At 43.9% G+C, this 23,019-nt stretch overlaps 1 long non-coding RNA gene across 1 annotated transcript; it reads left to right on the forward strand.

Moving 5' to 3' along the window:
* Nucleotides 1-474: 474 nt before the first annotated feature.
* LOC128329272 (uncharacterized) lies at nt 475-21,128 on the forward strand. Its single transcript, XR_008309597.1, has 3 exons — nt 475-555; nt 11,519-11,565; nt 21,013-21,128. It is a non-coding gene; the product is annotated as an uncharacterized LOC128329272 (long non-coding RNA).
* Nucleotides 21,129-23,019: the final 1,891 nt, after the last annotated feature.

Raw genomic sequence — 23,019 nt, forward strand, 5'->3', positions numbered from 1 at the left:
GGTCTCTCCAGAATGCTCTGCGCGCTAGGCCCAGTTCGTGCAAACTGGTTCAGGATGGTGGTGGCGAGAGAGGAAAAAAGTTGCTTACCCTGGCCACTCACCACCGCTTGCCTCCCAGCATAACAAGCACATTTCCCCCTCCTTTACAGAGCTGCAAGCTTGGTAAAGGAGAGGGGACATGCATGCCACACCAGGAGGACAAGAAGTGGCAAGCACATGGGCAGAATGGAGGGGGGGGACAGCCAGGGCGCCACACCAGTTCCTGCCACCCCCACCCCACTGCCCAGCCCCAGGGCCCCTCAACCACTTGCCATCCTGCTTGCCTTGCCCTCCAGCTCCTGCCTAGGATTGGAGTGGCCTGCAAACTGCACAGAGAGCTCTTCTTCTCTCCCCACCTCTCAGCTGATCGGTGGGTGGGTGGGGCTTCCAGAGAGGCTTTTGAGTAGGCCTCCCTGAAGCCTGAACTTGGCAGGCCCCAAGCAAGCCAGGAAGGAGGCAGGCAGAGTTCCCTGCAGCAGACCCTCTGCCCAGACCATCCAGCACAGCTTTTGCAAGGTAGACTGTGAATTCCTTTTTGCCATAGGGCTTTGATATGGGGGAGGGGGGAGAGAGACTGAGAAGTTGCTGAATATTTAATTTCTGGCTTTTTACTATCTATAAAGGCCTAAAAGTGGCTTGTTTCATGGCAGAAAATTACAAAAACTTCTGGAACAAACAATATTATATTCTTTCATTCATGTATAATGCACTTATGTGCAACCCAGAAGGTCTGAGTGAGAACTGTGAAGCATGTGTTGTGCTTTTATTTTATTTTATTTTATTTTTCTTGTGTGTGAACCGCTCTCCTATAACTCACAGGGACTTCAGGGTACATCTGGCCAGCATGTGAATGCAACACCTCCATTCCAGAGGAAATGTGTGTTAAAGGGCTTTAAAAGCCTCGTGTGAAAAACCTCCTGAAATCAAACTTTACTGAATTTGTTCAGAATTCTGAGAAAACAAACAGGCTCACCCTGCTTGGTTGAAAGTCTCCTTTGCTAATCTGCAGCAAGGGGGCCATTTTAATAATTAGTGTTGCTAGCGTGTTCTAGGCATTAAAAGTAACACAAATATATAGTACTCAATGTATATCACTATATATTGTGAAGTGTGTGTGTGTATTCAGTGAAATGTATTTCCAGGCAGCATACTTATTTTGAAATATCAGACTTAAATCCTTGGGGGCCTGAGGTGTGTGGAGGCCCTGTGTGTGGAGGACTTTGAGGGGCAGGGGGCCCATTTTAAAATCTCATCTTGGCCCATTCCAACCTTGCTATGCCCCTGGCAGTCACTACACATGGGTTTCTGCACAACACCTGCACAGAAGAAACTTCCATGTAGAAAATGTGTTTCTTGTAAACTGATCCTGAATTTTCCATCCATGACTGGGATATCTGAGATTTAGAGTCAATAACAAAAGAACAGCACACTGCTTGTGACAGGAAGGGGCAAATTACAATGATTTCTTAGTCTGGCAGGGGCTGGTTTTGGCCCTGGCAGAACTTGGCTGTCTGCTCCTGTTGCAAATTCCTCTGTCTAGTGTGGCAAACTAATGTATCCTCCTCCTTCCTGGTGTCAAAGTAAGCACTAGAATGGTGAGTGCCCATATACCCCAGCATGAGTCAACAGTCATCACAAGACAAAGGCTGGCAGGAATAATTCACTGGTTTATAGATGCACCCCCCCCCCCGCCATCTTCTTCTTTCCTGATCTTGCTAGTGGCTATTTGGGCAGGTGATCCTCTAGCCTAGGTCAAAGTCATGTTTTTTAAAAAAACATGATATGAGACAGAGAAAATGACACTTGGAATCCTCACATAATTCCTGACTGTTTTTCTAAGTCTTTTACAGAGATGGCTCATGTTTTCAGGTTTTGATCAACAACTATATCTAGATGGTACAGTGTTCCTTTTAACAGGGATTTCCAGATATTGTTGACTACAAGTCCCATCATTCTTGTTTGGACAGGGGCGCAATTTCAGTGCTTGCCCTTGGCGCTATTTCCCCTAGATATGCCTCTGGGCAAGCAGCTGGGGTAAGTAAGCAGCTTTTTTCCACTCCCAACGCCACCACCTCAGGAATGCTCCTTCACTTGTAAAGAGGAATCCTCACTGCATTCCCCTTTATAAGTATATCCCCTGAACCAGACCCAGTTTAGCCAGACACAGAAATGGGCCAGGCCAGGCCAGTTCAAATTCAAGCTGAATTAGCCAAACTGGTTCCGTACATACCTCTACGTGTAACACTGAGCTGGATATCAACCTTTGTCTTCAGCACATACTTGGTAGGCTATTCAAGTTTAGGAATATTTGTCAGCACCACAAAACTGAAAGTAGGACTCAGTCACTAGTTCCTTACTAACTGAGAGCAGGGGCATATCTAGGGTAGGGCAGGCAGGGCACGTGCCCTGGGTGCCACTTGAAGGGGGTGCAATTTTTAAAAATTAAAAAAAATGGCCACTGCAAACAAAATGGCCACCGTGCATGCTCAAAGGGCCTCTGTGAGATCCTATGCCAGGCCTTGCAAAGGTCATTTGAGCATGCGTGTGGCCTTTTTTTCCCCAGTGGCCATTTTTTTAAAAAAATTAAAATATTTTTTTAATTTTTTTTTTTAAATGCCCCCTGCACATGCTCAAATGGTCCCTGTGAGGCCCTAGAGGCCAGTGGCGGGAGGGAAAACCTTTGCAGACCTCCCCCCACGGCCTTTAGGAAGCCCCCCCCAAAGGGGATACAGGTAAAAATAACTAAATAAATAAATTTAATATAATATGTCACTGTACACATATTTAGTTTGGCACTATGTACAGAGAATCAGGGCTTGTGAATACTGAGCTGAAGCTTATGAGCTAGGATTGTATTCATTTGATCTTACTTTGATTCTTGTGATAAGTGAGTTAAATGTGATGTCTTAATAATATGGCTATTAATGGTGAATTTGTCTTTGAATCAATGTGAAATCCTTAGTATTAAGGCCCACTGGGAGTTTCTTGCTCTCTTTCTCTCATTTTAACTGTCTTTCTAGAATATATTCCAAGCAATGACACAGCTTACTCTGCATATCCTTTTCAGAGTGTCTGGGAAAAGTCAAATTCTCCATTTATTCTTAAAACTTATGTAATAGTATTTGGGTATTTCATGAGCCCCAGCATGCTGAAATTTGTAGTTTTCCAGCATTTTTTGTTCTGTCTACGTCCACTGCTAAATAGTTTTTGAAATATTAAAAGATTAATGAGCTTGAGTTGTATTTTTGAGCTGATATTAGGGTAAAATTATCTGAAAGATGGGTGTCAGATGTTTGGACAGGGGGCGCAATTTCAGTGCTTGCCCTAGGCGCTATTTTCCCTAGATACACCTCTGACTGAGAGCTGGAACCTGTCAGGTCAATAGCTGAATCTTCCTGTCCAGGAGGTCACGTGATTAGGAGGAACCAACCACCTATCACTTCCTTCTACTACAATCCAGGGCCTGCTACTGTTCTTCAGTCTTAGGCTCAGCAACAAGTTCAAGTCATTCACTGGGAATCATACTAGCAACAGGACAGACAGACACGGATGGCTTGATTCTCTAGGGCATTCTATTGAGTAACAAATGCACTATGTAAAACTAATAAATTTTAGATATAGATATAGATATAAATATAGATATATAACAACTATTCTCCCTCTATCCTGAAAGATGGAATATAATGAAAACAAAATTACACAAATAGCTTTAAAAGATGATGAAGATCACAAACCAAGTATCTTGGGAGGCTTGCTTTTTCATTCTAGATACTGTCAGCCTCTCTGGATTTCATTCTGTATACTGTCTTTCATTCTGGATACTGCCAGCCTATCCTATTCACTTATTTGTGGAAGATCAGAGCCTGTGTGATTCATCAGACGAGTTGCTCTGCAAGACCGCATTCTGCCATTGTTGTATTAGATTCATCTTTCATTTAGGGTGCAAGAGACAGCATTATGGAACATAATGTTGTTTCAGCAGTCTGTGTTGGGATTACCTGATGTGATGGTGCCAAATTGTATCAGCTGATAGCTGGACACTAACAGACAAGTGACCTGCATGATCATAGGTAATAGCAGGAACCATTTGTTTAGTCGCTTGCTGTAAGCACAGACCAGCACTTTGATGCATTCACACATAACATGGACCCACAATTCTGCACAGCCCTCCCCCTGCTCTCCCATCCAAATTCAAACATACTGGAGAACTCCCTCTCTGCAGTCAGCAAGACTGCAGAGAGGAGGAGGAACTGGCCACCAGGGCTTCCTTCTTGACTGAAGGACAGCACCAGCAGCCAATAGCATCCAGAGCAAGGAAGGAGCTTCCTCCCTCCACTCTGATTGCAAAGCAACCAGACTATGGTGTAATTCTGGAACCACAGAACTGGAGGTCCTGATGGCGAACCTCACTACAACCCGAAGGTACAAATCATGGTCTGAGAACCATTATCTGGGTCCATTTTGTGCTGTAACTGCACTTGCTCACATTCAGATATTCAGAAATTGAAACTGGAGGCCCCTTCACCTCCAGTTATGTGTGAATCCAGCCACTGTCTGGTTTGCTTGTACCTCACAATGCCAAATACACAAGATACTTGATTGTTATGTTTGATACTCATAAAAACTCGGTACAGTGTACACAGGTAAAGATCTGTACACAGGTACAGTTATTCACATGTTAAGCAGGTTCTCACAATACCTGCAATCATTGTTGAATGCTGGTTACCCACATTGGTGTGATTGTGTGAACCCACACCACATCAGCAATCTCAGCTCCATCCTGGGGCAAAAACTATTATTGGCCATCTAGGATCTGAAATAGGGTGGTGGGGCTCAGAATACTCCAAATCAAGATCCACCGATCATGTGAACTCATACCTCTTGCCCATCCTGGTTACCTGCATGCAACACACTCTCACCTGCACATACACCATAGACATATCCAGAAAGAAGGGACACCATACACTTGCACTATAGCATCCCGACTCTACTCCACTTCTCCCAAGCCCAAACATCTTCAGCTACACTCTGCCTGGCAACACACCATGTCACATGCACTATCTCACTGCCCACACTACTGTCTCTTAATGCATGCCATGCCCAACAATCCCACACTCCAAATGCCAGCAAGCCGTGTGTCAGCAGACAGCTCTACAACCTGGGGGACCAGAGGCATGGGATGTTGCTTGCCTACTTGGGGGAAAGGGGCAATGTGGTGGGTGTATGTGATTGTGCAACATGTGGCTGAGGAAGGACAGAGCCAGGTTTTTTGTGGTAACACATGGAACGTGAAATCCTGTTTGTGGCAGTGACTGCACATGACTGGCTGGCCACAGACAGGAAGCCAACATGTACAGCAATGTTAAATGGGTACCATGTGTATAATGGGCTTGAGAACTGAGACTCAAGGTCATGTGAATAAGCAGAGAAAGAGAAAGAGAGATGCATATCAGCATGTGAGGGGTGTGTGCATGTGTGTACGAAACTTGGGCTACTGGGGGAGGCAGCGCCAGGATCAGCCTTGATCCCGGTGCTTCACATGAGCAGTCCAGCCCAGGTAGGGCTGCTTACATGAATAGCCACAATGTCTGAATAGGGCATCAGTTGTTGATTGTCAAAATGCATGTAGAAATCTGGTTTCAACAAGCACAAGCACAAACATAAGCTTCTGCCCATAAGTGACATTGCAGAAGATTGACTAGCAGTGGCATGCACAACACTGTGATATGTCAATAAGAAGCATGCCAGATGTTATGAGAATGGCCTCACTGGCTACTGACTTGTTTCAAAGTTTTCACAAATCTTTCCATGAATTTGTTGGTGGCCAGGTGGTATGATGCATCGATGATGTGCTGAATACCATTGTGGTGCATGAAATATTTACATTCTTCAGAAGCAACCTGTAGGCCATTATCCCTTACTCTTTGTAGGAGTGTGCACAAAACCAGCTTGCCCAGTTCGGTTCAAGTCTGAACCAGACTCAAGACAGACTGGGCATGTTTGGTTTTGTGTACCCCCAACCCCCTCACCCCAACCATGATTTGAGCTCGAGTTCGAGCCAGTTTGGTGTTCAAAACTTTTTAAAAAAGTAATTACTCACCATCGGGCCTGGGTAATTATGCCACCGGCGGGGGGGGGGGGGGCGTGATGCTGCTGTGGTTGCAAAAGGGATTACTCTGAAGCTCCCCCCACCCCGACGGATTCCCTCCAGTTTGCACACAAATAGCCCATGTGCATGCAAGGCAGCCTTCAAAATGGCCACTGTGAGCTGAGAGAGGGCCGGAAAGGCCGGGGGGCGGCCAGCAGGAGGAGTGGGAAGCTTCAGAGGTACCCCTGAGGTCACGGCAGCACCCCCTGGAGGCAGCAGAATTACCCTGGGCCCAGTGGCAAGTTATAAAGTTTTCAGAACCCCAGACCAGCTCCAAGCTGGCTTGCGGGGTTCAGCTCAAGGTTGAAGCGCAAACCCTTAAGCCGGCCTGGTTCAATGGCAAACTGGCTCAACCTCGAGCTGGTTCATACATCCCTATTTGTCCTGGCAACAGAAAATCCCGGGAAATTTATGTCTGCCACTCTTTGTTCAAGAAACTTCCCCATCTGCCTGCTTATCCTTCTCTGATCCCCAAAGGACCATGGTGAGTACTGACTCTTTAAGAATGTATACAGCCGTGCTGGTTTCCCTCCAGAACAGTCTGGATGGAGATCGTCTGGAGATTCTGTGCTGGTCTCGAGAGTGTCCACAGAGTTCTTCTGATTAAGCACCTTGTTAAATAAAGAAGTTGTGCTCTTGTGCATGAATGTTACATTGTAATACATACATAACACTGCACAGTATGTCAGCAAATGTTCTCAAGGGACCCATGGCCATTACACACAGCACTGAGCATGTGATACATTTATTTGTATGAATCAAGGCAATACATACAATTAAACATACACCTTAATTAAAATATCGTGACTTGAAGCTACCTTGCTATACCTTTTAGTGCTATTAAAGCGTGATTTGATTATTTACACACATGAGTCTTGATGAGGCACCTGGTGGAACCTGGTGCAAACATTAAGGTCACTTTGACAGATACCTCATTGCCCCTGAAATTGAGGTGCTTAGAAACCAAGAAAACTAAAACAATTTCTCCACATAACTGTGGAGGCAATTTTTCATGTACAACATGCAGAGTCATAGAGGTGATGACCAGGGGTAGGGGGCAGAGCGCCTTTTTATGGAAAGCATCACTGTACACCTGGGTCTTATGCTGTGAAGTCTACCTAGTTACCTTATTTGTCATTTAAAAGGTTGTGGGGTTGTGTGTGTGTGTGTTTGGAATTTATGTCCTTGGATACAGGACTCTCTCTCTCTCTCTCTCTCTCTCTCTCTCTCTCTCTCTCTCTCTCTCCCCCTCCCTGACACACCATATCTTATTTGACAATAAAAAGCCACTGTTCTTGTAAAAGTGACATGAATTGTGGACAGATTGCCATCTCAGTGAAAAATGTTTATGTACATCTGTCCTTTCCAAAACCAGCCTTTGAAGATAAAACAGAATGGAAGAATGACAATTTTATCATTTTTATTATCAGTGCTGTACTTGATCCCTGGAAAAGCAAAATTGTTTGTTCTGTCCCGTCTTCCCTCTCCACATTGGCAGCTAATTGCCACTCGCTTTCTTTTCTGCTGCAGTTGGTTTTTGAGTGATGAAGCACTTTTAGCAGAAGACCTGGAGGGCAATTATCAAAATATGAAAAGATGTCTACTCAGGATTAATGCATCTTAGAAACCACTTGTGGCAGCTGAGTGGTTAGACGCCATGCCTTAATCATGGATCTTATGGGTAATTGAGTATTAAATATAATGATGCACGGAGAGCTCATCAAAGGCTGCATGGGCACTATGCCAAGCCATACTTGGGGGGCCAACCAAGCTCCAAGACCACCTACATATCATTTCTCTCTGCCACCCCCCTTTCTCTAACACACAGAGACACACCCCTCACACACTGATATGCCATCTCTCTCTCTTTCTCTTTCTCTGTTTATTCACATGACCTTGAGCATCAGTTCTTAAGCCCATTATACACATGGTACCCATTTAACATTGCTGTACATGTTGGCTTCCTGTCTGTGGCCAGCCAGTCATGTGCAGTCACTGCCACATGCAGGATTTCATGTTCTATGTGTTACCACAAACAAGCCAAAATGTAGTGACTACGAGAATAAGTTGTGAAGCAGACAGTCCCTGGTTCAAATTTCACCTCTGCCATGAACCTGCTGGTTGCCTTTCACAAGCAGTATCCCTTAGCCTCTGCTAAGGGATAAAATATTGCAAATGGTAATGCCTCTGTTATGGGGATAAAATATTGCAAATGGTAATGAAAGTGCAGTGTTCTGTGATTGTATGTGTAGATTGGGTTCAACCATGTATTGAAGCTGTCATGTATTTGCTTCACCATGCATCCATTCCCTACTCTATATGTGTGTATTGACTGCACTGCTGCTGGCCACGTCTATGAAGCCTTTGCAATATTCAAATACTTGCTTTTATGTGTGCAGAGATTGCAGCTCTGCTGTACAGCTGATCTACACATGCAACTTTTCCTGGGTTACACACCAAATGGCAGACAAGGAATCACTTTTTATAAATGCCACTCACTCTATTTTTTTAAAACCTGCCTGAAGAAAACTAGCACACCAGAGAGAAAGCTGTTGTGTGGTACCAGTAAGCACCAAGACCAGAGAAGGCTTCAGGACGAAATGGGCCATGTGAAAGAACTGGGGAAGCTTTTTCATTTTTGCAGCAGAAGTAGGGGCAGTCCATGACATTTTGCTGCCTGAGGCAAAGGACAATATGACACCCACTCCATCTATGGGCAGCATTCTCAGGCCCTGGTAGTACAAGAGGTGGTGACAGTGGTGGTAGGATGTGAGCACCCTCAGACTATGCCTCAAGGCAGGCTGTAGCATCAGGCCTGTACCTAGCTCACATGGCAAGAGGGGTAAGAGAGGTGCACCCCAGCGGGGCAAGAAGGGGGAAATGAACAGCATGCCCATTCCGGTGAGAAAGGGTGGTGGCAGTGGGGAGGACCATGGGGCGGTGCCTGTGATGACAGAGAGCCAGCATCCGCCACCTCCTGTGCCCTTATTTGTGCCTCATGCCTGAAGTGACTGCCTCACCCTTCCTCATGGAAGAGCCACCTCGTTGGGAAGCAGGCACACTGTATTCTCATTCTGTTGCTTAGCAGCTGACAGCAGGACCAGGTGAAGGTTGGCCACAAGACTGGAATAGGATTCATTTTATTTTTATTATTACATTTATATCCCACTCTTCCTCCAAGGAGCCCAGAGTGGTAAACATAGTTACGTTTCTCCTCACAACAACCCTGTGAGGTAGGTTAGGTTGAGAGATGCGTGACTGGCCCAGAGTCACCCAGCAAATATCATGGCTGAATGGGGATTTGAACTTGGGTCTCCCTGGTCCTAGTCCAGCACTCTAACCACTACACCACACTGGCTGGATGGCAGGAGAGAAAAGGGGAAAGGCAGAGGGAAAGGGACAAATTCAGGCACTCTACTGATACTAGGCACTCTGCCCTCCACTGGTTCAGGCGGACCACAAAATTCCTATAAGAATTTCTGGCTGCGCTCTGGGATGTAATGCACTGTGAACTCTGAAATCTCAAAGTGCTGGCAGAAGAGATTGTTGGTTCAGTAATGAAGATGTTTTCAGAGATTTTGTTGAGGAAGAAGCAGAGGCTGTAAACTGGAGAGAAATGAACATAAACGGAAGATTTTTTCAAGGGATTAGTGAGGAGACGGCAGGCTGTAGACTAATAAATCTAAGTAATGGATGAGTGTTTGATAACATTAGTAAGCTTTTAATGAAAAATAAATAAAACCAAACCAAAACAAATAGCTGTAGTCCAGTTGTATAGAGCAAAGGTTCCAGTAAGAACAAAAATCAGCAAAATTCAGCTTCAGTAACTCATACCATTGTGGGTCAGCCAGTTATCATGATCAGTTTTGTTAACCATAACATAATCATTTCCTGTGTAACTAGCATCACTCCTTTTTGCTATCCTCCTCTCTACTGCCACCATTTTGTCTAAATTGCACCAGTTTGTTTCTGGAAAAAGAGTCTGTATTTGCTCTAACTTTTGTCAGTTCAGGTATTAGAAGAAGAAAATAATATCTAGTTCCTATATTTATTAAATTTACTATTAAAAATTCATCCCAATCTTTCTCCCAAAAGGAACCAAAGACTGCTCAAAATAAAATATGACAGTAAAACTACTAAAATATAATGGCGGACATGATGGGCAGCATACCGCCTCCATAGTGGTCCACAGCAGGGCTCTTATGGACCTCAAAAGGAAGCTCTGATGCTGCCCTGAGGCAGTGATTGCAGAAGCTGTATTTCCACAATTTTCTCCATTTGGGACAACTAATATTACTTATATTCCACTTTTCAACACAGAAGTCCTCAAAGCAGTTTACATAGCAAAGAATAAAGAGAGGGTTCTCTGTCTCCAAAGGGCTCTAAAAAGAAACACAAGGTAGAAGCAGCAAAAGCCACTGGAAGTGCCTTCCATTCATGGAAGAAATAATGAAGAGTCAATACATAGGTTTTAAAAGATACATAAAACATTTCTGGCTATTAGAAAAAGGAATTGTAAGGCCTTTTGATTATAAGATAAAGCAAATATGATATATGAATTGAACATTGTTGTTTGATACAAAGCTTTTGGATGTCAATTAGGGGTGTGCAGAACTGGTTTGAATCAAACCTGGTTCAGTTCAAATCGGCCTGGTTCAACCAGTTCGAGCTCGAACCAAACTGGCCCCCCAAAATGGGGAGCTGGTCTGAGTTTGAACCAAACCAGGCTCTGTTTGGATTGAACTGGTTCAGCCTAGTTTGACCAGTTCAGATGCTTGTAAAGGGCTACTTGTAAAGGTGGTGGCAGACCAGCTGGCAGCAGCTCCTCTAGGCCCTGCCAGCTCTCCCCCTTCTCATCGGCACGGGCCGGCTTGGGTTCAGTTTGGACCCTCATGCATGCACAGAATCCCAAACTGGGCCCAAGCAGGCCTGCGCTGATGCAGGGGGAGTGCAGGCAAGGCCTATGGGAGCTGCTGCTGGCCCACCACCACTATGGAGCCGCCACAGGTAAAGTGACCTCCCACACACACACTGCAGGCCACTCTTTTCAGCCCTACTTTAGTCGCTATGGAATCCTCACTAGATTCCTCTTTACAAGCATCCCCAAATCAGTTTGACCCAGTTCATGTTCATGAACCAAACCACCCCACAGGTTCTAACAAACCGGGTTCACAGACCGGTGGTTCGGTTTGAATTCAAACCGATCTGCTGCTGGCAGATCCATGCACATCCCTGATGTCAATGCTGTTTAAATGAGGATGGTTCTAATGTTATGTTTTCAGTAAAATATATTTATTTCTCTTCACACTGAATTGTTTTTTCTCTCCCCAGTGCTAAGTGAGGGATTTCAAAATAGATATATTATTAAAGAAGCAAAGGTATGGATATTTGGGGTTCTATTATATATTGGTACATTTTTCTTTGTGATTTTATAAAAGAATGTTAGTCTGTGTTATAGAAGTATTATTAGCACTACAATCTGTAAAACTTTTGCATATTTTAAAGAAGGCTTGTGGATAAAATAAAGATGTGTTTTAATTGTGTTTTCCTTAGGTTTAAATATCTGTTCTATGTACATGAGGAGTATCCTTGTAGAAAAGTACTGTTCTACACACTGGATTTGTAAAGGATATTTTAACATCACGTCAATAAATGTTCTTTATCTTGCATCCGTGGAGCAGGCTTTCTCAATCTTTTCCACAGTGTGGAATCAAAAACTGATCTATGTTAATATGATAGGTTAGTTCTAGGAGAGGACTTTTGAAAATATATTTCAAGCACTGCAATTCAGGTTATCCTTTTAGGTCTGATGATCATAACTTCACCATATTAGTTCAAGGGGAAGTGGCCAATATTTTCTGAACCCTGTTACAAAGACATTCTTCTGCTTAGCACTCAGCTGTTGTGCTTGAGGGCTAGTGCTGGAACAAATGGAGAGCAAGTCTGGATAAAGAGATCAGGGCTTGGAATAAGTTTCCATTTGGTGAAGTTGACTGGAGTATCTTACTGAGAAGAAAGATCGCATCTTTTTAGGCAGGTATGAACAACAAATATTGGAAGGTTTTTTTTACCTCCGTGCCAGAGCTGCATGATCTGTCAAGTAGACAGTCTTAGGCTGGCAACTCTTCACTAAAGAGAGCTGCTCTCATTTTGCTGAACGTAAATGTTTACATGGTTGAAAAACTCCACATTACAATATACAATGGTGGACTGTATTCAAATATATCTGCTTCTATTTAATAATTAAACAATGAGACTATTCACACAATGGGAGAAAATCGGGCTAGTGGAGGCTAGCCTGATTTTCTCCCCTCGTGTGAACCACTGGGCTCGACTGCGAGCCCGACCGGTGGTTCGCAAGCGGGTCACCCGCTTCTGTAGCCTGGTGCTTAAACCAGGCTTGCAGAATGAGCGCTCTGCAAACCCAGTTTAAGCAATCATGAGTAGCCGCGGCTACTCACAAGTAGACCCCTGGTGAGAAGCTGAAAAGCAGCCTCCTGGCTCGGGAGTCTCTCCAATATGCCCTGCGCACTCGCATTTCCAGGTTTCCGGGAGCCGCCCCCGATCCTCCCAGCCCCTGCCGGCTCCGTCACGGAGCCGGCAGCCATGTGGGTGGCCGCCCTGCTCGTCTGCAGGGAGAGCAGGCTTAGCCCGCTCTCCCTGCTTACCTTCACAAAGCAGGTCTCACTGATCGTGAGACCCGGCTCACTGTCTCAAGCTTAAATTCTTTTCTCTCTTTCCTTTGATTTGAGATAACGGAATAGGACAAATATCAGTATTCCCTTTAGTTAGTTTCTCAAATGATACTCCTATTAGCTGGATGGCTATGTCAGCAGGACAGAAGAGACATCACTAAACAAAAGTACATTGGTCACCACGGTAGAAATACAAAAGTGAATCCTTTAAATAAAATAACAGAATATATATGCTAGCATCAGATATCTAGTAGTCAGTTGACATGACACAAGGCCACTGATCAAATCCACAATACTGCAAGATGATAATACTTGAAAATATTCCAGTGTTTTTTTTTAAAAAAACATGAGTTCAGGTATTGAAAGATAGGCCAAATTTCTAGACAAGGTAAATGGCTGTGCTTTAGAACAGCTGGTCACAGAACCAACCAGAGAGAAGGCAACCTTGGACTTAATCCTGAGTGGTGCCCAGGACCTGGTGCGAGATGTCAGAGTTGTAGAACCACTGGGGTACGGTGACCATAGTGTGATCCAATTCAGCTTGTATGTGAGTAGAGCACTGCTGTAAGGATCCAAGGGAGAGGAGGTGTGTTCCTGGCCTTTCTTGAACCCAGAATTACAGGATTTACAGACAAGGTAGCCGACAGACAAGGTCAGCCTAAGAGTAGGCCAGGGAAGGAGGTTAGTTCGTCACCTCAGCCCTCCTCCTGGCTTGCTGCATCCAACTGGTTCCCTCTCCAGGGGAATTTTCTACTCCCATGCTCAAGAGCAGCCCTCATCATCAGCTGCCTTAGCTTTAAATGCCCCTGTACTGTGCTGACAGGGCTTAAAGCCTACTTAAGCCCCTCCCACTCTGGGGGCTTGCTTCCTGCCACATGCAACATGGTTGCCCCACTGGAATTGTTCCCTGAAGCATTCCCTGCCTTGCCTGCTCAACCCCACTGGGACCCGACCAGCCTGGAACCATTTTACCCCTGCTCCCTTCAGGAGAAGGCAGAAGCCCCAAAGGACAAATGCCATACCCTCTGCTGGACTCCACAGGGCCACGTAGGCAACCAGGCAAGGCGGCATCCCAACAACTGCCATGGATGTTAGGTGTGTTGCACTTCAGAAGAGGAAATGTCTCAAAAATGAGGGGACTGGTAAAAAGGAAGCTGAAAGGGAAAGGCAGGAAGGACAAATCACTCCAGAAAGCTTGGAATGTATTCAAAACCACAATAATAGAAGCTCAGTTGGAATGTATACAAAGAAGGAGGAAAGGTACCACCAAGTTCAGGAGGATGTCAGCATGGCTAGTAAGTAGATTCAGTGAACATATAAAAGAAAAGAGGATTTCTTTCAGAAAATGGAGGTGCTGCCCAAATGAAGAGAACAAAAAGGAACATAAACTCTGGCAAAGAAAATGTAAGGAGACAATAAGGGATGCAAAAAGAGCCTCTGAGGAGAAGGCAGGCACTTGGACCCCTAGATAATGCAGGCATGAAAGGGCTTATAAAGGGGGATAAACAGATTGCAAAGAAGCTGATTGAGTTATTTGCATCTATAATCAAGGCAGAGGATACTGACCATATACCTGCTCCATAACTGAGCTTCCCAGGCTTGGAGGCTGAAGAACTCAGCCAATTTGAGGTAATGAGAGAGGATGTTCTAAACTGTCTTGGAAAACTAAAAATTAAAAAATCACAAGGGCCAGATGGCATCCATCCAAGAGTCCTGAAAGAACTCAAATGTAAAATTGCTGATCTCCTAGCAAAAATATGTAACTTGTCCCTACAATCAGGCTTTGTACCAAAGGACTGGAAAATAGCTAATGCAACCCCAGTTTTCAAAAAGGGATCTATCAAGGATCCGGTAAATTAGTTAGTTAGCTTAACTTCTTGGCCTCTCTTTCAATACTGCATGTGAATTTGCCCGGTCTATATGAGGGTAATTGAAGTCACCAAGTATTACAGCTCTGTATCTCTTTGACACCTGTCTGAATTGCTTCTTCAGTTCCAGGTCATGCTAAGTGTTTTGATCCGGTTTAGAAGCAGTGGTAGATTACATGCTTGAATGCTTCCCTATAAATTTCTTTCTCCATAGAAAACTAGCACAAAATGCGGAAGACTGTGCTAGAACCTTTTAGCCTTACATGCCCATTTTCTGTGTTCTGAAGGACTATTCAAAAATGCAGTCCTTCAAGTCCAGTCTGAAGGTGTACAGTTCTCCAAAAGCATTATAAAATTCTGCTGTTTGTGTAGTTTGTTAAGTTTCTTAGTTTTGAAACATAGATGAGCAAGATTAAAATTCATGTTACCCAACAGCCCTTGACCAGGTTTTGCCCTTAACACTGTAAAAGCAATGCCTATTGCAGTTTGAATCAAGTTCTCATGGAATTCATTTGGAAGAAACAGCCAGTGGAACAACAGATGTTCCCACTCCCTGTTCCCCAACTGAGTCCAGCTGATGTCTCTACATCATCGCTGAGGTTCCAATGATTATGGGATCACCTGAATAAACAGTTACAAGTGCTTTCATCTTCATTTAATCACTTTGCTGAATTAAACTGTCGTTGGCCCCCCAATATAAAGGTTACATCATAGCACCCAGCAGATTTGCTGACATTTTGAAAAGCATTTAATGTCTAAGGTTCAGGGCAGAAGCAGGTGGTGCTGCCTTTTCACTCTAGCCCTCTTGCTGGGCATCATGCCAAGATCCACCCCTGCCACCCCAGGAGATCCCTACTTGCTCCTTTGCAGCATGAACTCAACCAAACACATTTTGTTGTTTCTTTTAGAATAATTTACTGCTGCAGTTTGGCAAAGAGGTTCAATTACTCTTCTTTTCAGGGTGGTTTCTCATATTACATTGAAAGGCTCGTGAGCTATAATATGGTTTTCCATCTCTGAGGGAAGATGTGTGTAGGAACAAATTCTGGAAACTCCTGACATTAAACATGTCCTTCTCAAGGTAGATACATAGGTTTTATAGTTTCAGCATTTATGCTGGTCTCTGGCTGTAATAAAGCTGATTGATTGACTGATTGATCGTTTCAGTGTCATATTTTTATTTATTTATTTATTTAGCAAATTTATTGACTGCCTGACTTTCTAAGAGTTAAGGCAGTTTACATTAATCAAAATGACGAAGACAAGAGAAGAAAGGTGGGAAAGGGGGTGGGGAGAAGAAAGAAAGAAAAAGAAAGAAAAAGAACCCCCTCACACACATACACACATTAAAAAACTAAAAGCCTGGAAAAATGGTTTTCAGGGACTTCTTAAAGGACAGAAGGGTGGGGGCATTATGGAGGGAGAGTGTTCCATAAGGAGGGGGTTGCAATAGAGAAGGCCTTCCCACAAGCCCAGGCCCCACATACCTCCCCTGGACTAGGAACTCTGAGAAGGCCCACCTGAAACGACCTCATGGGGCGGGTCGAAGTTGGATTGGAGAGGCGGTCCTGAAGGTACACAGGTGCCAAACCCTGAAGGGTTTTATAGCTGGGCCCAGAAGCGACTGGCAGCCAATGCAGCGACCTAAGCAAAGGTGAAACATGATCATATTTTCTGCTGCCCATAAGCAGCCAGGCCGCAGCATTTTTGGCCAGCTGAAGCTTCCGTGTCATCTTCAAAGGCAACCCCAGGTAGAGCGTATTGCAGAAGTCCAACCAAGAGGTGATGAGGGGATAGCTCCCATGGCCATGGCTTCCACCTGCTGTTCCAGCAGGAACCGTGAGTCCAGGATGACTCCTAAATTGCAAGCCTGCTCTTTCAAGAGGAGCACAACCCCATCAAGGGAAACATTCAAAACTAGAACCTGGACTGAACAAGAACTGAACAAAAGCAACTCGGTCTTGGAGGGATTAAGCCGGAGCTTATTTTGGCCCATCCAAACCCTTACAGCCTCCAGACACTGGGTCAACACATTCACGACATCCCCAGATCGGCCCAGGCTGGCGATGTACAATTGGGTACATAGATCTTCAGCTGGGTACATGGATTTTATGGATCTTCAGATACAATTCCTATGAGTTAATTTGAAAGATTACAAGAGAAACAGCCATAATTCTGATGGAATATAAGAATATGATTTTCAGAATATTCCTCTTTCTGGTTTTATATATTATAGGTGGAAGAAAGTCTTGGAGGAAACATATTATCTTGACCCATTTCAAAATGGCTTTCAGGCTGGCTATGGGGTGGAGACTGCCTTGGTCAGCCTGATGGATGATCTCCAATTGGGAATGGACAGAGGAAGTGTGATTCTGTTGGTCCTTTTGGACCTCTCAGCAGCTTTTGATACTATCGACCATAGTATCCTTCTGGAGCATCTGAGGGGGTTTGGAGTTGGAGGCACTGCTGTGTGGTGGTTCTGCTCCTACCTCTCGGGCAGGTTCCAGATGGTGTCCCTTGGAGACTGCTGTTCTTCAAAATCTGAACTTTTGTATGGTGTGCCTCAGGGCTCCATATTGCCTCCGATCTTGTTTAACATCTACATGAAATTTCTGGGAGAGATCATCATGAGATTTGGTGTGGGGTGTTATCAGTTATCAGAGGACACTGAGACCAGACATCTACTCATAATGAGTTCAAACAATGTAAATCCACTCATAGGGCCACTTTCCATGCTCCAAAAATGTCTTTGGAGAAAAAGCAGGAATGACTCTGATTTCTTCGTCTTTGCTTCTGGAATGTACAATGAGATATACATTCTCTCACTGCATCAGGAGAATTAGCATTACCACTGTTTCTCCCATTGCCATGAATCATTGGGGGATTTGGTGCAGGGTGTTATCAGTATGCTGATGACACCCAAATCTATTTCTCCATGTCAGCATCATCAGGAGAGGGCATAACCTCCCTAAATGCCTGCCTGGAGTCGGTGATGGGCTGGATGAGGGATAACAAACTGACACTAAATCCAGATAAGATGGAGGTACTCATTGTGCGGGGTCAGAACTCGAGAGATGATTTTGATCTGCCTGATCTGGATGGGATCACACTTCCCCAGAAGGAACAAGTCTAGGGGTGCTTCTGGATCCAAGCCTCTCCTTGGTCTCCCAGGTTGAGGTGGTGGCCAGAAGTGCCTTCTATCAGCTTTGGCTGATATGCCAGCTGCGTCTGTTCCTTGAGACCAACAACCACGAAACAGTGGTACATCTGCTGGTAGCTGTTGTAAAGCTGTCAGACTAACCAGACGAATCGCAATAGAGGCAGAAGCAGCACAGCAAAATCCAATGAATAAATTCTCCAAACCAGGTCCAGTCTGTGTCATTCCAACAAATCCAACAGAGTCCAAAGTGACATCCATAGGCAAGGTCAACACAGTCCAGGGTCCAAACACCGTCAAGGCAATACAGGAACACAGCTGATTAACTCGCAGGAAACTGTTGTTGCTATCAGCAAGTTAGCTATGTTACAGGCATCTTAAATAGGCTGAGCCCCCGGTGCTGTTAATTAAGAGTTGCTGAGTCAGCAGCTTTGCATGTTGTTTTATGCATGCGGCTTCTTAGCTCTTGCGGTCTCTTGGATCAGCAGCTCTCCACAGCTGAGACTGGTTGCGCCTCCTCCACAAGAGCTGCCTCACCTGGCTCTAACTCATCTTCGACTCCATGTGTGTCAGACTGACTCTTCTTTGCAACCTCTGGTCCTTGCCCACCCTCCTCTGCTGTCAGCTCTGTCTCTACCTCCAACTCCTCCTCGGAGTCTTCCAGCATGCCATGACAGTAACCTCCAGACTGGATTACTGCAATGTGCTATATGTGGGGCTGCCCTTGTATGTAGTCCGGAAACTACAGTTGGTCCAGAATGCGGCAGCCAGGTTGGTCTCTGGGTCATCTCAGAAAGACCATATAACTCCTGTATTGAAGGAGCTACACAGGATGCTGATACATTTCCGGGCAAAATACAAGGTGTTGGTTATAACCTATAAAGCCCTAAACTGCTTGGGCCCTGGGTATTTAAGAGAACTTCTTCTTCATCATGAATCCCACTGCCCACGAGATCATCTGGAGAAGTCCGTCTGCATTTGCCACCGGCTCATCTGGTGGCCACTCGGGGACGGGCCTTCTCCACTGCTGACCCAAGGCTTTGGAATGCACCCCCTAGTGAAATAAGAGCCTCTCCATCTCTGACAGCTTTTTAAAAGTCTTTAAAGATGCATCTGTTCACCCAGGCTTTCAATTAATATTGTTTTAATGGTTTTAATGCTGTTTTAAAATACTGTTCTAAAATTTTTAAATTGTTGTAATTTTTTAAACTTTTTCTTTTTGTTTTAGCTAATGTTTTACTTTCTTTTTCTTTTTCTTTTTTTCCCTTTCTTCTTCTTCTTCTTCTTCTTCTTCTTTTTTTTTTTTTTGCTGTAAACCACCCAGAGATGTAAGTTTTGGGTGGTATAGAAATATTTTAAATAAATAAATAATAAAGGATAGGTGAAATTGTTAAGGACCACAGAGCTCAGGACTCACTAAATTGAATTCAGGACAGCTGGGCTACTGCTCAGGTGCTGTTCCTGGCTTGGTAAATCACAAATTGTGAATGGCTGATATGAAAACTTGTAGGAAAATAATGTGAATATTCACTGAAAAGAGACAGAGGCTGTTCACACATGCAGCCTAGCCTGGGCTAGGCTGCGCATGTGAAGCTCCGGGATGGATCCCGATTCCCATGCTGCCCCTACACCTAGCCCCATTTTTAATCTGTCATTTAGCCAAGGTTAAGCGAACCTGTGGTTCACTAAACCTTGGCAGGTGATCATCTGGCTGATTGCCACTGAGGTAAGAGGTTTCCCTGGGGTCCGCCGCCATTTCTGGCAGCAAGTCAGGGGGGAAGGAGTGGTCACTCCAAGTGCGGTGGCTGCTCTAAGGAGAACAGTGCAAGGTACCCTGGGATGCTGGAGGGAGGAAATCCTCCCACTCTCAGCTCCTGCCACTGGCACACTGCCACTCATATGGGTGCAGAGTGGAGGGTGGCTGATGCTCATTTGTTGGGGAAGTCAGGTGAGCTCTTGCCTTCCCCATAGCGCACCCAGCAGTGACCATAAGGTTGTGTGAAAGACCTCATACTCTACTGGACTACAGTCTAATCAAGGCATTCCCTAAAAGCAAAACATTTCCTGTTATACCTGTTAGGCTCAAAAGAAGCGTCTGAACTGGAGCTAAACCCCAATTTTCCAAATGTAGAACATTTTTATTGGCTCAGTATCTCTAAAGAAAAAAATGATCACAACAGAAAACTGGCTTGGCCATTGAACTGATAAGTTCAGGCAGCCAATGTTGGGCCACTGTAGATTGCACAAGTATCTCAGCTTTGTGATGTGCAGTGGAATGTTTCCGAGAAGGGTGCCATATCAGTATGTGAAAGGTTAACTGCTTTGCTGTACCTATAAACTTCTTCTAGGAGATTGTGCTATTTCAGATTTCTCTCTGTGGGAAATTACCACTGGCCGGGAGAATGAGGGAGAAGGCAATGGTGATTGCTCAGGAAATTAATTATTCTTGCATAGATTTTGTTTCATCATTGGCTATATAATATTTCATCAAAGAGAAAGGGTTGGACAGTCGGTGAGCAATTACATAGGACTCTGTCTGTTAAATCAGGGATAACCAAAGGCATAGGCGGCCAGGTGTGTGTGTGTGTGTGTGTGTGTGTGTGTGTGTTACACAGTGGGATCCTACTTAGTGTGAATGGAAGAATGATTAATAAAGTGAAATATGTTTCCCTTACTTTGGGTTCTTTTAAGTGGTCACTTATTCTGTATATCTGTGGTCGAGATTTAAACACACTTTTTAAAAATCAATATGTCTTTTAATTGTATGCTTTCTTCTTGAAAGAATGGGTGTAGGGCAGGGGCCATAATGTGAAATATCTCATGTTACTTTGGCTTCTTTTGTAAGCAGAGAAGGTGCCAAGGGTCAACAAGCACCTGCCCCAAGCAAGTAGCTTGCAGCCTGCTGGCCCCTTCATTGCCGGACCCCAGTGGTAACTTGAAGGAAAGGTGCTTTTCACATACACAGAGCACTTTTCATTGTTTTAAGCACCCAATATACATTAAATTTATTACTATTTATATGAAGACCAGGTTCCTATGGGCTCACCTCTGTTTATGTTCAGGATGGAAACATTAATGTGAAATACACCCATGTTTTTCTTTCAGAAATCTAACATGCGGAACAAAGTTCCAATGTGGTGGGGACTAGAGACAGGGCCTTTTCGGTTGTAGCCCCTCAGCTTTGGAACATCCTCCCTGAAGAGCTTCAGCATGCTCCCTCCCTCAGTGTTTTTAAAAAACCTTAAAACACATCTTTTTAAAGAGGCTTTTTAATGCTCCATCTTTGGTTATATCTGGTAGGTTCTTTAGTTTTTAGTTTTTATAACTCTAAATTTTTAGCTTTTAAAATAACTTTTAATTTGAAACTTAATATTGATTGTGGTTTTTAGCCTGACTTTTAACTTGTTTACTTAATTTGGTTAATTGATTCTATTACTTTTATTTTATGTTGTATCTATTTTATTATTGTGAGCCACCTCGAACAGTAGTGTACTGGAGGGGCAGGGTATAAATATTTTAAATAATACAATAATAAGTTCAATCGCACACACTCCCTTAATTCATATAAACATACAAATGCCCACTTACAATATTTGCACTTAGTATTCCACACTCACCATTCACATGTAGCTTTCATGTGATATTCATGTACAGTTTAACAGCTGGCCTTCTGTAGTGCTTCCTACTCCCTAATTTGATGAGCCCTTTCCCATTAATAGTGCAGTGTCACAGCTTTCACTCACCATTGCTCTGCTATGGCCTTGTACACTAACCTTAAAAAAAAGTATCTGGATGCTCAGACACTTTCCATAACAATTCAGCAGATAAACCAGTGGCCAAGGAAAGCTCATTTCAATTAACTAGAGCCAGAGCTCTCATAACCAATAGCAACGCAGGTCTGAAAAGCTACAGCCTGCATATACCTAGAATTGTTTTCTTTTATTAAGCATATCTGATATGAGGAGGTAAATGAGCAGCCATTGGATCATAATTTCCATGTTTCATTCATCTCTCTGTGACAATAGTTAGTGGCCTAAAAGATTATCCAAAGCTGACACTGAAACACAATACAAATGTTAGATCTAAATTCAGGAATGGTATATAAATTCATATTGCTATATATGAGCAATCCTCCTCTTTCTCATATATGTAACTAACCCTGTTGACTTTAATAGTTCCAATGTACACGTGTAATATTAATTATATGCCTAAGGGTTTGTGGAACCAACACTTAAGAAAGGAAAATTAATTGTTTGCTGGATCTATTTAAAGTTTTCAGTTAGCTTCAGACTGAAGCTAGCTGAAGGTATGTTGTGGTGACTTGCTCAGAAGGAATCTAATAAAATGTTTTCTAATGGAAAATTCCCTGGCACAGTTCTGTAGTTGCAAGTTTGACAGATTTGGTGGGAAGATTGTGGGCCGTCAGAAATTCCTGAAATCAGTAAGCAATAAAAAGTGCTAGAAGAGTTGAAATAGGTGTCATAAGTTCTGGAACCTTGATAGTGTGTAATCAATACAAATAAATCCTAAATCTATATATAGGAAGCAAGTTTGAAAGGGTTTACTTTTTTCATGGTATCATTACTATTATGGGAACAGTCTGTTGACCATCAGAATATCATAAAGTAGTCCTACATCAGCTTTCCAAGTTTTAAATATTTTTGGTTCTTTTTTAAATATTTGAACAACATATAGTATATTCAATCATTGTCAGTTAAGTGGAACTACATAAAGCAGAGTGAGCTAGAAAGGACATCTCATAGGATCATAAAATCACAGCGTTGAAAGGAACCCAATAGTAGGGATGTGCAAAAAATTTCGGGCACAGAACAATCTGTGCCCGAAACGAACAATTTCGGGTGATTCGGGGCCGAACCGAATCACCCCTGATGTCCCCCGATATTTTTCGGGCACGAGCCGAATCACCCGAATTTCGGGCATGAAAAATTCGGGTGATTCGGTTCACGGTTGATTTTTGGTGAATTTTTAAAGTTTTAGTGACTTTGGGGCAGTTCGGGGGCATAGCATGGGATCTGGGCAAAAGGAGTGGGGTGGGGTGGTAGTGCCTAATGGGTGCAGGCTACCACACCAATTTCAGGGGGATTGGGCCAA

This window comes from Hemicordylus capensis, chromosome 6, assembly GCF_027244095.1.
Source record: "Hemicordylus capensis ecotype Gifberg chromosome 6, rHemCap1.1.pri, whole genome shotgun sequence".
In the NCBI taxonomy this organism is placed as follows: domain Eukaryota; kingdom Metazoa; phylum Chordata; class Lepidosauria; order Squamata; family Cordylidae; genus Hemicordylus; species Hemicordylus capensis.